Source organism: Salvelinus alpinus, chromosome 24, assembly GCF_045679555.1.
Source record: "Salvelinus alpinus chromosome 24, SLU_Salpinus.1, whole genome shotgun sequence".
In the NCBI taxonomy this organism is placed as follows: Eukaryota; Metazoa; Chordata; class Actinopteri; order Salmoniformes; family Salmonidae; genus Salvelinus; species Salvelinus alpinus.
Window position 1 is genome coordinate 25,074,663 of NC_092109.1, and position 20,007 is coordinate 25,094,669.

The 20,007-nt window shown below is 40.4% G+C and overlaps 1 long non-coding RNA gene across 1 annotated transcript; it reads left to right on the top strand.

Annotated features, from left to right (window-relative positions):
- The first annotated feature begins 3,287 nt into the window (after nucleotides 1–3,287).
- On the top strand, nucleotides 3,288–7,490 carry LOC139551946 (uncharacterized). The gene is made up of 5 exons (XR_011670344.1): nucleotides 3,288–3,431; nucleotides 4,744–4,844; nucleotides 6,111–6,187; nucleotides 6,296–6,427; nucleotides 6,642–7,490. It is a non-coding gene; the product is annotated as an uncharacterized lncRNA (long non-coding RNA).
- Nucleotides 7,491–20,007: the final 12,517 nt, after the last annotated feature.

Sequence of the window (20,007 nt, forward strand, 5' to 3'; positions counted from 1 at the left end):
TGTAGCTGGGCCCAAACAACAGTAACAACAAGCAGCTCCATCCTCAGATAAAACACTAATGGAAACGGATGACAACTGGCTGGCGTCTCCTGCTTTACTGGGAGCTACTAGCTTGACCTGTCATGATTTCTGTGCTTTCTCATACGTCTGAGATGATGATCCCTAAGCCTAAATGTGCTGCTCGGCCTATCACTGTGTCTTGTGTCAAGATGAAGGTCCATTGTTAATTGGTGATTTAGTGAACAATGCACTGGGGTATAGGGAGATAATGGTAAGCATAAACAACAAAGCCTTTATCTCTCCCTAAATGAATCTCAGTCTGAGGCCAGATCTTGATCCCTGCTGCTGCAAATACTATTATACCCACATCGTAAAGAGACTAGATTTAGTCCCCTGAGCAATGTACATCTATGGCAAATATGTAGAAAATGAGATGGGGAAAGTGTCTTAAAACCCAGACTTAGTGACTCAGTTTTCTGGGCCTGAAGCAAGTTGTGTACTTTTCCTGGGTATCTCTGCATGCCATCCATTATGTGGATAGCCCTGGGGGGTCCAGGTTTGTGTGGGAATTGCTGATTTCAGATGAAGAGTGTTTTTTTCTTTGTACGTTCCCCACTACTTTACTCAAGGGATAGTATAGGGGGGTGAATAAATAAAAGAAAATGAATAATTTCCAGTCTTATTTCCATATATTCTTTTGTAGGCTTCCATTGGATGAAACATATTTAGCATATGGGCCCATACTGAAAAATGTGGGCATATGGGGTATATCCTGAAAAGTGGGTGAATCTTAACTTAAGAGTAGAAACATGTCTTACCCAGTAGAGGTTTATCAGAGGAGGGGAGGACCATCCTCCTCAGTGAATTTCATAAATATATAAAAATATTTAAAAAGTTATCTTTTTTTGATAAAACTACGATACAAAATACACTACATGGCCAAACGTATGTGGACATCTCATTCCAAAATCTAGATAGATAAGGCGATGACATACACTACTCTACATGACCAAAAGTATGTGGATGGACACCTACTCATCGAACATCTCATTCCAAAATCATGGGCATTAATATGGAGTTGGTCCCCCCTTTGCTGCTATAACAGCTTCCACTCTTCTGGGGAGGCTTTCCACTAGATATTGGAACATTGCTGCAGGGATTTGCCTCCCTTCAGCCACAAGAGCATTAGTGAGGTTAGGCACTGATGTTGGGCGAGTAGGCCTGGCACGCAGTCGGCGTTCCAATTCATCCCAAAGGTGTTCGATGAGGTTGAGGTCAGGGCTCTGTGCAGGCCAGTCAAGTTCTTCCACACCGATCTTGACAAAACATTTCTGTATGGAACTCACTTTGTGCACGGGGGGCATTGTCATGCTGAAACAGGTAAGGGCCTTCCCCAAACTGTTGCCACAAATTTGGAAGCAAAGACTCATCTAGAATGTCATTGTATGCTGTAGCGTTACGATTTCCTTTCACTAGAACTAAGGGGCCTATCCTGAGCCATGAATAACAGCCCTATACCATTATTCCTCCTCCACCAAACTTAACAGCTGGAACTATGCATTCGGGCTGGTTGCGTTCTCTTGGCATCCGCCAAACCCAGATTCATCCGTCGGACTGCTAGATTGTGAAGCGTGATTCATCACTCCAGAGAATGTGTTTCCGTTGCACCACAGTCCAATGGTGGTGAGCTTTACACCACTTCAGCCGAACTTTGGCAATGCACATGGTGATCTTAGGCTTGTGTGCAGCTGCTCAGCCATGGAAACCCATTTCATGTAGCTCCCGACCAACAGTTATTGTGCTGACGTTACTTCCAGAGGCAGTTTGGAACTCGGTAGTGAGTGTTGCTAATGCGGATAGACTGTCCTGTTCTGTGAACTTGTGTGGCCTACCACTTCGCAGCTAAGCTCCGGGGCAGCACTAGCAGGGCAGAAATTTGACGAACTGACTTGTTGGAAAGGTGGCATCCTATGACAGTATGGGCCAATGCTTGCTCGATTGTATATACCTGTCAGCAACGAGTGTGGCTGAAATAGATGAAGCCACTAATTTGAAGGGGTGTTAACATACTATAGCCATGTAGTTTATATTCAAGTCACCAAATAATTCATTTAAAGACACTGTTTTGTAATGAAGGTCTACAGTAGCCTCAAAAGCACTCTGTTGGGTGGCACCATTGTGTAGCCAGAGGACATCTAGTTTATGTCCTTCTCTGGGTACATTGACTTCAATACAAAACCTAGGAGGCTCATGGTTCTCACCAGTGTTGTGTTCAAGACCACCTAAAGCAAGACCAATTCAAGACCAAGACCAGAGCAAATCGAGTACCAGTCAAGACCAAGACAGAAGTGGGGGCGAGACTGTGTCAAGACCGAAACCGGGAGGGGGACAAGGAGTCCGAGACCGAGTCAAGACCATGATCAGAAAAACGGCAGTCCAATTCAAGACCATGATTGTAATTTTGTCAAATCACCACCATAATAATAGTTCAAAATGTCCAGTATTTCTGTGTTCATATTTCAGAAAAACATATGGATCCTTTAGACATTCAGAATAGTGACAAAATGCATACTGAGGAAAAATAGAGCCACTCTACCAATTATTACTAATCCAAACACAGTGGGGAACCATGGGCCTTCTCTTCTCCCTTCAGAGAAGGGCTAAGGATTAATAAAATAATGATTAGAGATTAAATCAGAACATCATTGAAAATAGTAGTATATTATTATCATTATTATTATATTATTATTTTCAATGATGTTCTGATTTAATCTCTTCAGTTTTTCTTGGAATGGAAAGGGTTAACACTGAAGTGCTTGCTGTTGTTAGCCATCTCTCTTAAAATAACTTGTGTGTGTGAAACATTGTTGCATTTAAAGTGGAACTGACACCATTTTAGTAACATTATATCTTATTAAAATCTGTTCATATACACCCACAAGAAGAATATGACACTTAAAAAAAAATTATCTGACAAGCGACTACTTAGATTTGGTCATTTCAGGTTTTCATAAATTCTTAGAATGTTTGGGAGTTACATATACTAAAGCATTTGTGAATATTCTATAGCAATATAGAGTGGGAAAGCGGCCGTGCGTTTGGACAATTAATAGACACTGCAGTAAATGAAACCGAATATAAATATTTGTCTTGTCCAGGGCCAAAGTCTGTACAGACTGGTGTGCTTTAACCAATCAGAACTACAGTAGGCCTTTGTACAAACAAGCCATTTGCCACACGGGCCTGCCATGATTCACTTTAAACTGGACTGTGTTTTTACAGGCAGTTGCAACAGCGCAACTTTAGATCATTAGAACCCATTCGCCAAAAGCCACAAAATACACCTGAATTTCTGCAAATATGCAAACACAACGGGAGTCCTCTTACATCTGTGAACTTTACAGTCCTATTGACCAAACAACCATGAAAAGGTAGGCTCTCTATCCCTAAGTTATGCACATCAACAACAACAAGATACATAACTAATGCTAGCCAGAGCAAGGTGAGCTAATATCTAACGAAGGAACATTAGATAAACCTTGTCAAACTTTTTTTATTTAGTAGGCCATCAAAATGTCACTGATAAACAATGGGGAATTGTAGCTTCCTCATCCTTCTGCAGCTTGCCTGCTAACGCATGCTTGTCCCAACCAAGCACCCAAGCTAACTGGCTAAAGTTGGCTAGCTTGTTAGCTAGCTACTTCCAGACCCAAATGAGAGAACACCTCACTCTGATCATTTTATTTGTCGCAACAGAGCTGGTTAGGCTGTTTACATGTTATCTAGAAAGTTCTTGACTGACTATGACGTTTTTTGGTTACGTTTACTGACACCGGTCATATCCAGCTGGAGTTGCGCATTTGTAAATTCATCAGTTGTTCTGCGAGGATTCCACAAGCGAAGGGAAAACTTGAGAGGAGGATAGCACGTAGATAGAATTATATATACAACGAGTAAAGTGATCATGCTGTTTTTGTGTGACTGCTATGAAAGTGAACTGTTTTACGTGTGATCAGGGGTGTATTCATTCCACCGATTCTGTTGAAAAAACATTTCTGAAACAAAAGCAAACAGAATGAAACGGGGGTAAACATACGTGAATTTGTCAAATAGAAATTCCAATTTGCAATTGTTAGACTAATGATTACACCCTAGATCAGCCAGATGCAGGCAATAATGTGCCACTGTCTGTCACCTTGATTACTCAAAATTCTCTTGATATGTGCACCTACACTACCGGTCAAAAGTTTTAGAACACCTACTCATTTAAGTGTTTTTCTTTCTTTATTTCTACATTATAGAATAATAGTGAAGACATCAAAACTATGAAATAAAACAAATCGAATCATGTAGTAACCAAAAAACTGTTTTGATGACAGCTTTGCACACTCTAGGCATTCTTTTCTCTTTTTTTTGACTGTTTAGCAAGGTAGCTAAATTAGATAATGCTTTGATATCCAGGGGGCGAACTTTGCTATTAACATGTCTATCTAATGTTATTAATATTCCTCAGTATTTTTTTATGAATTAAAATCAGTCAGTCCATGATTTAGCCTAGCTGATATAGCCTAAGTTCACTAATTTGCCATGATGCTCGATTAGCGTACTTGCTTGGATACTGACTAATTTCCCAATAACACTATGTATTCTTGTAGGCTGACTTTATTAGCCTAGTTTACATTAGGTTTGCTATGTATTGCTAATTGTTCTGGTAGTGTGATACATTCATCCTGTTGGTTTCAGATGTCTAAAAAGACGCATAAGCCCCACAAGGGAGTGGATATCCTGCTAGCAGACATTTGCCACTGTAGAGGCAGTTTAGGTGGCATGACCTCTTTCAGAAGGTAAGTATTATGACAAGAGATAATGGCAAAACATGCATAGGCCTATGACATTTGAACTTTGTGTTAATATAGAAAAAATACTGTATCACTAGAAATACCTGTCATTAAATGTAGGCCTTTACTACTAATGAGCAGCATAATTATTATAATATTTGGCCATCAAATTGTCAATGCATATTGTAACAAAGAGAGTATACTCAGTGTCAAAGTCGCAAGATTTGATCTCGTCAACCAATCACAACAGGTGACTGTAACTGTGGTGCTGGCAACAATTGAATTACGCTTTGTTGCCGACGTTTACTACATGTCTTAACAAAAGACTCCACACTATGCAAGTATCCATTTTAATAGAATGTCACTGCAACTGTTGATAGACATACTAGCTGGAAAATTCGCTCTGGCTATCTACTCCGATTTCAGACGAGGGGTAAAATAGTCTGTCTAGCTAGTTACATTTTCAGATATTGCGTGTTTCTAATTTTGACAAAGTATTTTATTTTCAAGTTAGTGTACTGTTAGCTAGCTAGCTAACGTTAGCTGGCTGGCTCGCTAGCTAACTAACATTACGGCATGCGTTGGGATTCATTGTTTAACTAGCTAGCTATCTAGCTATATTTCTTAACAAAAGACTGTCGTCTTAGTGTGCCAGAGCGTTGAATTTAACACCCATTGAATATGTCTGGTGTCAGTAAACGTCGCAACAAAGCGTAATTAAATTGTCACCAACGCTCTGGATAACATGAAAACAGCCTAACCAGCTCTGCTAGGGCAGGTAATGGTCAGTGAGCTATTCTCTCTCTCAATGTCTGGAAGTATCTGGCAAGTTAGTACAGAACTCTCGGATCAAAACTTAAAGAGTTGGGTGGGGCTGATGCTTAAGAGGGTGTGAACAATGCTGAATGGGTGTAGACATAGAAGGGCTCTCCAATAGTAGTACCAAAACATTGAAAGACAGTTTCTCAAAAGTGAGTTTACAAATTTATCAACTTTCAAAGCAGAATTATTTTCCCATTGTTTCCTCAAGCGCAGTGTATGATATACCATGTTTTAGCTCTCAGTCTATACTTTTATCCAATGTAAAAAACAGAAATTCAAATTTTGCTGCATAAGACAGAATCCAGGTGGTGAGTCACATATTGTTACAGATAGAAAATTGTCCAATGCAGATCCGTGGACAACTCACTAGTTCATATAATTATTTTGACAGGTGACTTGGTTTCCTCCTCTGTTCATTGTGACTATTAGATTTTTCACTCTCTTTTGCAGTTCATTAAGCAAAGGTTTTGGGGGCTCATGTGTCTGCTGCAAGACCAAACCATAACTTGGCAAGGAAGCCTGCTCAGGTAACTAAAATACAAGTTAACCTGTCAAAAGTTTGGTTCGTATTGATCTGTTTTAATATCTGTATAACCTTCAAAAATCTTAATGCAACTACCCATTTTCTTCTACAGACACAAGATGTCCGTAGCCCGGCCAAGTTGTCTACAGCTTCTGTGAGTGCCCCTACCCATGCTATGGCCTCTGTGAGTGCCCCTACCCATGCTATGGCCTCTGTGAGTGCCCCTACCCATGCTATGGCCTCTGTGAGTGCCTCAACCCTTCCTTTTTCTTTATTTCCTTTATAGTTTCAGCATTATGTGCCTAGGAAGACTGTTTGAGTAAATATGATATAGCTTAACTTGTCAAGAGCTTGTTTGATTGTATATATTTTTTAATACTGTTTACCCTCAAATAATTTTCATATTAGGTTATATAGTAATCTCCTACCATTTCCACTTTCTCCCGGCCCCTCTCCAGCCCGGCTACAGGCCTCTGTGAAGACCATCTCGCCTTTGTCCCATACCACCTCTGCTACAGACTTTGTGAAGACCACCACTGTCTCTGTTGTCTCTCAGTGCACCGCTAGCTCTGCTATAGCCTCTAAGAGGAACTTCAGTACATAACACACTGTCATTTCTTAACAAATATCATTACATCCACTAAAACAAGACAGAAACAAAACTATGTGTCAGTGTTTTGATGAAGATATTGTGAGTAATCAAATTAATCTATTTTTGTCTTGTTTTGCATTCTGTTGTCTTTTTCTTTTTCAGGAGAGCTGATTGGTGTGTGAACTACCTGCTCAGGCAGACTGGGAAAGCCATGCAGGACATGAACCCCGACTCGGAGGAGACTGATTCAATGAAATTATGTTGGACCAACGTGGAATAGATGTTGAATTGACGTCTGTGCCCAGTGGGCTATTATCCCTACCACGTTAGAAGTTCAAAACGGCAATAGAAAGTTTTCATATTATTTTGGATGGAGGGATTTAAAGCCTAACAGTCTAATCGGGAGTAACGCGGCTGCATGGGATTTGTCAGATATAAAGTCGGGTGGTTTCATTGCATCGAAGGTCAGTGTAGGAAATAAGGTAACACAAGGAGCCGCTTGTAGATTTGACAGCTCTAATGCATTTCCACCTCCGACACCTCCAAAACAACCGCTATGTGGTTGTGTTGTGCTATTCACTGAGTTGTCATACCCACTCATTCCCACTCAACCGCTAGGTGTGTGTGTGTGTGTGTGTGTGTGTGTGTGTGTGTGTGTGTGTGTGTGTGTGTGTGTGTGTGTGTGTGTGTGTGTGTGTGTGTGTGTGTGTGTGTGTGCGTGCGTGCGTGCGTGCGTGTATTGCGTTTCACATAATAAACATGTTTCTATATTTCAACCACTTCTTTGAGTTAGTAGATTGTAGTGTGTGGCTCTGAGTAAATTGTCATACATCCCACTGGGCACACACAGGTTAAATCAACATTGTTTCCACGTTGAATTGCCATCTGTGCCCAGTGGGATGTGATGTATTTATTATTATATCAGGTAATATGCAGTCCACAAGAAACCACAACAGATAACTGATCATTTAAGATACTAATTGCATAAACAAGGTAACGGGGGTATAGTACAGTAATAAACCAATCTCATTAGAACAACACTTCTATATGTTATGATTATACTATCATAATCGTTCCATTAACTCAGGTGATCTTAAATTCACCAATATGAAAAATAATAATGCTTTTGGAGACTATAGTGTTTGTTTAGAAATTATATTTGGGGGAATTGAACTGGGGACCTTCGGGTCCACTCTCCTCCTTCCTCAAACACAGGAAAATGCAACATTTTCATTGTTTTTCAGCTTATCATAATAAATAATGAATAATTGACACTTATGAAGAAGAACACCACATTTTCCCCCTTTCCTTCTGTTCTATTTTTTCAAAAATGTTCCAATGTTTTTCCTCCCTTTTTTTCTCCCTTCCCCTTCCCCCATCTTAACATACTATTGTTCCCCAGCTTTGGCACTTGAAATGACAGCATTATGGGTTCGATTCCCGGGGCCACCCATATGTAAACTTTATGCTCGCATGACTGTAAGTCTCGTCGGATAAAATAATCTGCTAAATGGGATTATTATATTCTAACTATAAGACCCCCAGTTGAATAAATGAAGGGTGTCATTCCTTCTATGCCTCACCCTTCAATTTACACACATGAGCCTTTGTAGATAACAGTTGTGAGGGGGTTTCTGGTTAATTAAAGGAGCCTAGATAAGAATTAATGGGTATGTCAGTGATCAATATAATTTCTAGCTCTTTTAATTGCTCTTAAACACTCCCCCAGTAGTTTATAGGAATGAATGAATACCTGTATAGATCAGACACAGCCTTTGAGGAAAGTGTAGTGATTAGCAGGAATATGCTGTCCTTGGCATTTGTAAAGAGAGGCTTAGACTTGTTAGCTCTCTGCTAGCCTCCCATTGCCATACCTCCAAAATCACGTCGTTGCCATGCCTCCCTTGGAGGTCTGGAGAATTTTGTATTGCAAAAACGGATTGAATGATCCGCTGTGTCCCAGCTACAAGATTTTGATTGAATGTTACATTTCAATATCCCTCCCCCACACACGGGTAGAAGGGGTGCTGTGTATTATGTGCATCACTGTTTTCCGTCCGGGTAGTTGTTATGCAAGTTTTAAAATCTGTCAATTTAAACCAGAGATATCGGATTATTTTGTTTGGATGCGTCTCAATCCCCCGCTTCTGCCAATGTTGCACTTCCGCATCTGCGGTGACAGACCTAGAGAGATGTTTGTCAGACCATGAGACTTCCTTAAAATCAGTCTTCTCACAAAATCATCTGTAGCGTCCGAACACGATGATGCTCTCTGTTTTGCTCTACAATCCCCAGAAGCACCTTGGGACTCGTCTGAAGTCGGCACAGCTGATCCGCCAACTTCTGTTTGTACTTCCGAAGAGTTGGGCTACACACCAAGGTGAGACATTCACGAACACATACATGTCAGCTGTTTTGCTCTAGGATTCCCACAGCCTTCACACGACTCGTCGGAAGGTCCCCCGGTAACAGTTGAAAGTAACTTGTTAAAACAATTCCATATAGCTTAATAAAACCAACTAACAGGGTGGAAAGTGATATCAGGGACATAGAAAATCTTAAAGAAAATAATAATAAATACAATAATCATGAAAAATCATATTTATCGTGCAATTTGATGAATATTACCAGGGGGCATGGCAAACAATTCCTACATCCACTGAAAAAAAGTGTTCAAAAATCATAAAATTCCCATTCATGATCCATTTTTTTGTGTTTTTAAGGAAAAAGACACCTGACCTTATATTTAAAGCCTTTTTGAATCCACATTTTATACTAAATGAGAAGTGATACTTCCTGGGGACAGAAAATGCACAGCACAGTAGGAATGACCCGCCTACATTATGGGCACCTGTCATCTGAAGTAGAGAATAGCTAAACTCAAATATGTTTTACACTTTGAGCTATATGTTCTCAATTTAAAATGATACCAGTAGATAAAATGAGGCAAACCATATACCATATTTTGTAAATGCCTTTTAACTGCTGACATATACAATTGTTTAGTTCAAATCCAACGCTTGTAATTTAGAATGAAAATAAGGAGATGACAATTAGGCATTACAAGTAAAAAATGTACGAGGTTAATTTTATTTTATTTCTTTCAGTTTAGCAATGTTGATTGTAAAATGATAGACAGTACATGGTTGCTCTATGTATCACTGACCCTGGATAAGCTAGCGATTGGGCTAACCATTTAGGTCAATAATATGTTGTTTTCATTAACATTTTGTCATTAGTAATTGTAAATGTAATTAGTTTGTAATGAAGTACCTTCAGAAAGTATTCATACCCCTTGACTTATTCCACATTTTGTTGTGTTACAGCCTGAATTAAAAAATTAAAAAATTAAAAAATCTCACCCATCTACACACCATATTTTTTTATTTAACTAGGTAAGTCAGTTAAGAACAAATTCTTATTTACAATGACGGCCTAGGAGCAGTGGGTTAACTGCCTTGTTCAGGGGCAGAATGACATATTTTTACCTTGTCAGCTCAGGGATTCGATCTAGCAACCTTTCGGTTACTGGCCCAACCACTAGACTCCCAAGTCTGGGCTCTGGCTGGACCACTCAAGGACATTCAGAGATTTGTTGCGAAGCCACTCCTGCGTTGTCTTGGCTGTGTGCTTAGGGTCATTGTCCTGTTGGAAGGTGAACCTTCACCCATGTCTGAGGTCCTGATCGATCTGGAGCAGGTTTTCACCAAGGATCTTTCTGTACTTTGCTCTGTTCATCTTTCCCTCGATCCTGACTAGTCTCCCAGTCCCTGCTGCTGAAAAACATACCCACAGCATGGTGCTGCCACCATCATGATTCACCGTAGGGATGGTGCCAGGTCTCCTCCAGATGTGACGCTTGGCATTCAGGCCAAAGAGTTCAATCTTGGTTTCATCAGACCAGAGAATCTTGTTTCTCATGGTCTGATAGACCTTTAGGTGCTTTTTGGCAAACTCCAAGTGGGCTGTCATATGTCTTTTACTGAAGAGTGGTTTCAGTTTGGCCACTCTACAATAAAGGCCTGATTGGTGGAGTGCTGCAGAGATGGTTGTCCTGTCAGAGTGACCATCGGGTTCTTGGTCACCTCCCTGACCAAGGCCCTTCTCCCCCGATTGCCCAGTTTAGCCGGGCTGCCAGCTCTAGGAAGAGTCTTGGTGGTTGCAAACTTTTTCCATTTAAGAATGTTCTTGGGGACCTTGAATGCTGCAGACATTTTTTGGTACCCTTCCCCAGATTTGTGCCTCGACACAATCCTGTCTCAGAGCTCTACAGACAATTCCTTTAACCTCGTGGCTTGGTTTTTGCTCTGACATGTACTGTCAACTGTGGGACCTTATATAGACAGGTGTGTGTCTTTCCAAATCCAGTCCAATCAATTGTATTTACCACAGGTGGACTGCAATCAAGTTGTAGAAACATCTCAAGGATGATCAATGGAAACAGGACGCACCTGAGCTCAATTTTGAGTCTCATTGCAAAGGGTCTGAGTACTTATGTAAATAAGGACATTTCTCTTTTTATTTTTAATACATTTCCAAAAATGTATATAAACCTGTTTTCGCTTTGTTATTATGGGGTATTGTGTGTAGATTGAAAATATTTAATCAATTTTGGAATATGGCTGTAATGTAACAAAATGTCGAAAAGGTGAAGAGGTCTGAATACTTTCCGAATGCACTGTAAGTGTTCACACCCTTTACTCAATATAGTACATAATAGAATAACCTTTGGCAGCAATTACAGCTGTGAGTCTTTGTGTGTAAGTCTTTTAGGGCTTTGCACACCTGGATTGTAGAATATTTGCCCATAATTCTTTTAAATTCTTCAAGCTCTGTCAAGTTGGTTGTTGATCATTGCTAGACAGTATTTTCACGTTTTGCCATAGATTTTCAAGCCAATTTAAGTCAAAACTGTAACTAGACCAACTCAGGAACATCCAATATTATCTTGGTAAGCAACTCCAGTGCATATTTGGCCTTGTTTTTTATGTTATTGGCCTGCTCCAAGGTGAATTTGTCTCCCAGTGTCTGTTGGAAAGCAGACCTAGGTTTCCTCTTGGATTTTGCCTTTGCTTAGCTCTATTCCTTTTTTTATCCTAAAAAACTCCCTAGTCCTTGCTGATGACAATCATACCCATATTATGATGTAGCCACCACCATGCTTTAAAATATGAAGAGTGTGTAACGGCTGATTTCCTCCTCTTCGTCTGAAGAGGAGGTGTAGCAGGGATCGGACCAAAACGCAGAGTGGTAAGTGTCCATGTTTTAATATAAAAAAACTGAACACTACACAAAACAAAATAACAAAGAGAATCTAACCGAACAACAGTCCCATGTGGCACAAACACTGACACGGAAGACAAACACCCACAAACCAACAGTGAAAACAGGCAACCTAAATATGGTTCCCAATCAGAGACGATGCAAAACACCTGCCTCTGATTGAGAACCATATTAGGCCAAAATACAAACCTAAACATAGAAACACATAACATAGACTGCCCACCCCAACTCACGCCCTGACCATACTAACTAAAGACAAAACAAAGGAAAATAAAGGTCAGAACGTGACAGAGTGGTACTTAGTGATGTGTTGTGTTGGATTTGCCCCAAACATAACGCTTTGTATTCAGGACATACATTTCTTTGTCACATTTTTTGCAGTTTTAGTTTAGTACCTTATTGCAAACAGGATGCATGTTCTGAAATATTTTTATTGTGAACAGGCTTCCTTCTTTACACTCTCTCATTTAGGTTAGTGTTGTGGAGTAGCTACAATGTTGTTGATCCATCCTCAGTTTTCTCCCATCACAGCCATTCAACTCTGTAACTGTTTTATTAAAGTCATCAATGGCCTTACGGTGAAATCCCTGAGCGGTTTCCTTCCTCTCTAGCACGTTAAGAAGGACGTCTGAATCTTTGTACTGATTGGGTGTATTGATACACCATCCAAAGTGTAATTAATAACTTTACAATGCGCAAAGGACCAATAGGTGCCCTTTGCGAGGCATTGGAAAACATCCCTGGTCTTTGTGGTTTAATCTTTGTTTGAAATGATCTGGTCGACTGAGGGTTCTTACAAAGAATTGTATCTGTGGCATAGAACAATTAGGTAGTTATTATAGAATCATGTTAAACATTATTATTGCACACAGAGTGAGTCCCTGCAACTTATTATGTGACTTATTAAGCAAGTCCTGCTTCCTTTACATTTACAAAAGGACAGTGTATGTGTCTCTCTGTGTGTTTGTGAGAATTTATGTTCTTGTATTTGCAAAGACTGTAGAAGTAAGATCGAAGGAAAACTCTTGATGATACAGTGTTCTTTTCAGAGATCTGACAGATCAATAGATTCACAGTGGCAGAACACTGCAGACTGTCTGAATGTCTCTGAGAAGATTCATTCATGTGTTGCTAAGGGGAACAGGGAAACGTCTTAGATATTATATGATCATAACTGCCTTAGATATAGTGTAATTTATTTTGCACTTATGTTCGATGATGTTTCTTATCCATTACTAATTAGCATCCATGTTTTTTTATCAACTATTTCAGATTGCACCATGTTTTATCCTATTGATATCAATAATGGAGTAAGATTTGTTTTGAGAAGTTTGCTTTGATTCTCAAGCAAGTTGAGATTATATTGTTTTGTGAAATTGTATCTGTTAGACAGCATCAATAGTTAATCAAGGTAGAAAAAGCTTAATTATAAATCATGTTCCTCAATAATAATATCAGACAACACAATACACAATACACAAAGAAGTTCCAATACAAAAACTTTATTTCACTCTCCCTTAAGACCCCATCACTATATTCCACTGAACTGTCAGGTGTCATGTGTGCTTTCATTCGTTGCATATCATTCACATTCAGTAGTATATGCAGATCTCCAGTCAACCAGTTCAATGAAATTTAGATGCTTTCACTTACTTAGCATTCTGTCAAAGAGCTCTACCATGACGGAATTCGATTTACAGCTCGGCACAGAATGCGGAAGGCAAAGAATGCTGACGGACGCCCATAAATATGGATTCGGTCCACAAACTGCAATCAAAGAATATACAAATCATAGCTTTTCATTTTTTTCACTTTTAGTTCACGTGTATTTATTTGAGGGGCCTTTGGGTGGAGTTGAGGCCTTATATAGACAGGGCTGGTTTGCTGAAGCATCCAGTTTTCATCTCCAAATCTTACTATTCTTGAGACAGTGTGACATTGTTTGCAAACAATCTGTAATTAGGGCACAGAAGCAAATCTACCTACACTTTCCCAGTAACTTCAATAGGTCTTGGAACTAATCTAACCTTCCCAGGAGAAAATAGTCTCAGGTCTTGTAGAAGTATCTGTGTTTACTGTAAGTGAAAATAGAATAAGGTAATGAGGGTTTATCTGGAACAGTTATTTTTCACACCATTTTCTAAACCCGAAAAAAATACCTAAAAGTCACATTATCCAAATAGTAGGGCTGTGAATTTAAGTCTCACTCTAAACTCTGTCCTGTGAGAGAAACATGCAACACGTTACACAAATTCACAGAGCTATAGATATTAGTCTTTGCTCTCCGTGAGTCTCCCAACTCTACACTTCATGCATGGGCCAGTAGCCAACTACCCGTCCTATCCACCTCCTGCCCCCGCTAATGCTGAGGGCCCAGCCAGCTTGGCAGACCACAGCAGATGGAACTGGAAGCTTCCATGGGCATGTTCCTGCTGAGCTCCTGAAAGCACCATGCATCACAAACTATAGGTCAGAGCCCAATGAAGCAGTCTGAGAAAGCAGGATTAAGACCATTGACTAGATTATGTTTTTCATTTGAAATTGCCATGTTGTGTAATGAAGGATGGAGATACAGGGATGAAAGAGAACTGGTGTCAGTCTGTAGAAGACAAAGAGGTTGTCAACCTGTGTGGGACAGGTTGCACATGGGGTATGTTGTGTGGAGGCTTTGGTGAAGACAGAGAGGGTGTCAGTCTGATGCAGACAGGTCATTTCCCATCCATGCAGGGGGCCTGGGCTGCAGACTCAGCAGTCCTGTATTGAGACGATGATGACAGCTATGGATGCACACGGCCGGCTCCTCCACAAGGCCATTCCTCCTCATCAGCCTCTCATAGAGAGAGTTCAGCTGAGTCAGCACAACACTGATAAGACTGTGGCCTCCCTCCCTCCTCTCTGCTTTGCTCCTCTATTCTTCACTGTGGAGACAGAGAGAGAGGGTCTATCCTACAGAGACCACCCCAAGCCTCTCTCTCTCCTCTGTCTCTGTCATATCCCCCCTCTCTCATCAAAATGTATAAGGACATATGTGGCTTTATCTAAGAATATCTCATAGGCTATATCATAACATTTTTACGTATATACAGTATGTGTTGAAGTCATGCCCTCCACAGGTTTGAAAATATTGTGTTTCATGTGACTTATGAATTTATGGTAGAACTGGGTATAGCCATTAAAAGCTAGTATTTAAATAGCCACACCTCTGCAAATTCATAGTTAAAGAGCTGGCTACCTTTTGAAACAATGGAGTCTTTCCAACATAGCCTAGTCTGGCTAGGTCAGCCCAACAATGCCTGAAGTTAAAAGCTAAAGAAAACTAAAACCCCCTTGAGTTTGTGTATGAAATATAAACTACAGCCAAGCCAATGGCTCAGAGCCTCTATTCTGGTTTCTGTTGAATGGTCTGAACACAGAGGCTCGTGCTTAATAAAGGGACTGTGTGTATCCTTGCGTATGGAGACTAAAGTATTCAACCAAAAAACTCTCCACTCTGGGGTCACTCTGCTGTTGCCAAATGGCAAATTGGGCATTACTTGAGCGCATTGTCAGGTATTGCAGCCTTTTATGAATTGTCAGAATGATATAAAGCTGGTCCATAACACAATATTAAATGGCGGAGCAGTCCAGAGAATTCTGTCTTGATGTGATATGAATGAGAAGTTGATTAGCTGTCAGCGGCTGCAGCTCCTCTGTCCTGGATCATGGATCTGATGAACGAGAGGAAATTAGCAAATCAGAGAGCATGCGCAACCGTTCATTATTCAGAGCAACTAGAGCTAATTTCACTAGAACAAGACTGAGCCCTTCACTAAGTCCATTCCAAACTAGATCAGGACTGAGCCCTTCACTGAGCAAGGTGACTACAGGAGAGGGAAAGATAGCAGGATGACTCCAGATTTGATCCAGTCTGATTGGAGGTCTGAGGTCAGTGAGCAGAGTTTCACTCGTTTGAGCTGAGTGATGTTGGGCCAATATCAACTGTGTCAGTCACACAGTCTGACGACTCATGTTAAAGCACTTTTGGACTAACAAGATCTTTTAAAGCCTTGTCACTCTGAGAGAGCTTTTGCTGTCCTCTATTCCCAGCAGAGGGTCTCTTTTTGGATGAGGACAGTCAAACCCTTATCTCTCCACACTTGACTTATTGACATGGTCCTGAAATCACAGGTCATTTTCAAAGCCCTGCTAAACGGTTGTGGATGAGGGATAACCCGAGGTTAGCTATTTAAGTCAAGTGTTAAACACAGCGCCAGCATAATGACAGCCACTTGGGGAAGGCTTCATCTCTATTCGGGGAACACAAGTAGATCCAGCTAATCTCAACACTGATCTTTTCAACAGCCTTTTGAAGTCAGGAGACAAGCAACGACAAGTACCTTTATAGCATGAGAGAGGGAAGTAAGGAGAGGTATGCAAGTAAGAGTGGAGAATTAGAGTTATCAAAGCAGACAGCTTATCATTGGGCACAGGTTCGTGACCTTGTATCTCCACAGGGTGTCCAAAACAGTGTGATGTTCTTTTTGGACCTGAATCACACAATGGTTCTCATATGCTTCGACTCGATCTTAAACTCACAGACAGTATGTTGGAGTCCATTTGCTCACTGAATTCAGGATAATATTGGTGGCAGCCTACATTTGTAATATCTGCAAGTGCTGAGTTTATCAAAAAAGATGAATGATGTACTGTGTATCCAGATAATCCCAGCCAGTCTGTATTACACACTGTGCAAAAAAAACATTCATTAGGTACTAAATTATGCATCCCAGGGCAAATAAGAATAGATATGCTGGTCCACAGTGCATATGATATTGTTTAAGGTGCTATAGTAATACATTTACATTATATTTTACACAGATGGTAAGTGTTGATGCTGTGTCATGTTAAAATGTCACAGAGTAGACAGATGGTAGAGGACAATGCCACATCAAGCCAAACATGATACAGAGTGCCTATTAAAGATGTTCTAAACATATGTTTTGCTCCATGGTACTAGCAATGCCCTCCTCACACACATTATCATAAGTTACCAGGCACTCTGACTCCAGCTGCCATCTTGAATTAGTGACAGGCTATTGTGCAGAAGACCTTCTTGTCTCCCTGTCATCTCCAATGGAGACAGACAAAGTGGATATCGCCCACAGCTTGTGCCTACGTTTCACATCCACTCTGCCTCATCCTACACAATCCCTGTAGTAGATAGACCACGTGAGAGTCAGACTCTACATGTGAAGTGAGGCAGACTTAATAAACTTGATAAACTTTCCCAGCTCTCCCCATTAAGCTTTTAAAGGGAAAATTCCGGATCTTGACAATGAAGCCCCATTTTTATGGCTCTGCGTTGTGTCTCTGCATTGCCAAAATCTTGGACTATCCCTTTAATGTGTTTTGCTGGACCAAGTGTGTTGGAGTTGGAGTCATAAAGGATGAGTGGAGCCAAACATTGAAAGGAGCCAGCACATTTACAGTCTAAACATCTCTTAAGCTGCTATCTGAAGCACAGTGCATTTAGATGAGTTAAAGGAGATCATTCATATGATTTGTTTGAGCTCCCTCATTGTCCATTGAACAGGACATTACTGGACGGTGCAAGCTAGGGTGACAAATAGATGCGCATAAAATCAAATCAAGCTGTATATATGAACTGAACATTATTGCTTTCAGAACAGCACGTACAGTAGATGATGACCTTCACTAAATGTACTGTTCAGGTAATTGATTGGTTTTGTTAACAAATATACATAGGCTCTGGCAAGCAGCAAATGGCAGAGTTATTGTAAAAAGTCACAATCCCATTTTTGGTTTGACAAGCCTTTTCCCATGAGGGTTTGAAGGATGTGAGCTGAGCTGCAGTTTGTTGATTGATGGGATGGGATCAAAGTGTATTTATGCGTTTATTCTGACTTCCCAGTCATTTATGTTCAGGGTAGCTTTTTGTACACTCACTCTTAAAGGTTCTCTCTTTTCAAAAAGAGTTTTAATTTGACTGACACCTTAAGTCTGGTTTTTGTATGAAACTTCAGGGTGAAATTGTGTAATAGGTTGAAAATCGTTGAAATTCATTGCTATCTCTCAAAATATTCTACACTACCTGCAGTATGCAAACTAAAAACATATTCTGCATCGGCTATGTTACGACAATGGAGCCTTCAATACCTAGGAGCCTGCTGTCTATGGTGCTGACAAAAGAGTCTTTCACCGTGCACTAAACTGATAATATAATTTATATTGCCTGTGTGCTCTGTTCAAGGTCCTGGAATTCAGGAAACATGTTTTTTAATGTGTTTGCCCTTCAACTTCTAAAATCAGTCATCTATCTCAGCGTTGTTGCTGACATTTTTTTCGGCCAAGTACATCTTTGTCAAATTCAATCAATCAAATGTATTTTATAAAGTCCTTTTTACATCAGCAGTTGTCACAACGTGCTTTACAGATACCGAGCCTAAAACCCCAAACAGCAAGCAATGCAGAGGCCGAAGCACAGTGGCCTGGAAAATCTCCCTAGCTGGCAGGAAACTAGGAAACTAGGAAGAACACTAGAGAGGAATCAAGCTCCTACTGGTGATCAGTCCTCTTTTGGATGTACTGCGTAGAGACTTAAGAGTACATGTGGCAATTAAAGCTAGAATCTGCATTTGGTAAAACAGCACAACTGTTCGCCCCAACACCTTTGTTTCGTTGATGAAACAGAGGACAGGAGTGTCTGGCAGCGCGGTAGAAAAAAATTGCGGTACACAATCGGCTGTTATAAGTGCAATGATGTCATTTTTTGAAGTAACTTTTTTGTTGGATGTAACATCCCAAACGGACGTGGCAGTTTCACCAAACATGGATTCTAGCATTAAGGCTAGATGGTTGATAACCTGTCTAGAGCTCTTCTACACAGTTCAGTGTGTTGAATACTACAGATCACCATGATGATTCATCTCTCTCTGTCTGGTTATGTCATTGAGAGACATGCATTTCTTCTCATTTAGCAGACTCTCTTATCCAAAGCGAATAACAGGAGGCACTTAACCCAATTAGGATTAAGTGCCTTGCTTAAGGGCTAGTTGGCTTGGGGATTCGAACAAGCAACCTTTTGGTTACCGGCCCAACACTCTTAACCGCTACTCTACCTACCTCTCCACTTCATACATTTGTTTTCATTTCTAATTAACGGAGCTGTTGCCTGGCGGAATCTCAAAAGAGCAAGAGAGAAAACAACTTTGTGTTTGGGTGTGAGACGCTCAAACTCTTATTCATTGGATTTGCTGAGTCAAAAGACAAGCATTGAAATAATATACTGTAAAATAAATATTGCACCAAATGACCCACTGGGGTATGGATGTAAAATACAGGGGAAATTATATTTGGTCTTAGAGCTTAGTATCTAATTGAATAAGGCCACACTATTTTGTTTAGATAGTAGGGCCATATTGTGCCTATTTTACACAGTATGTCATGGGACAATCTCAACCTGTTGGCTAAAATTTCATGACTCCCCCTCCCTCCCCCACTGCTCTCTCTCGGGGTGCTATGTAACATTGTAATTACGACAGTGAGCCATTCCTCACTAAACTAGGTCTGGTCTGTGATTAAGTGACAAACTCTAATTGTTTCCTGATTACCCCATCTTTCCTTGGGTGATTATTTTAGCTTATTTTTTTTTTTTTTGTCACAGCTCATTATACGTCTTCTGGAATTAGCACAGTGCTAAACAATGGCCTTCACTGACTGTTGGTGACTACTGATGGAGCTGCTAGTCTCTGTAGGCCTCTGTAGGCCTAGCTGTCTGTTGGTTGTCTGAACAGTCCTTGTTATATCCACAATGATACACTGCTCTTTGCCAAGACCATATAGCACTGCATACCCTCACATACATACAGTGGGGCAAAAAAGTATTGTCAGCCACCAATTGTGCAAGTTCTCCCACTTAAAAAGATGAGAGGCCTGTAATTTTCATCATA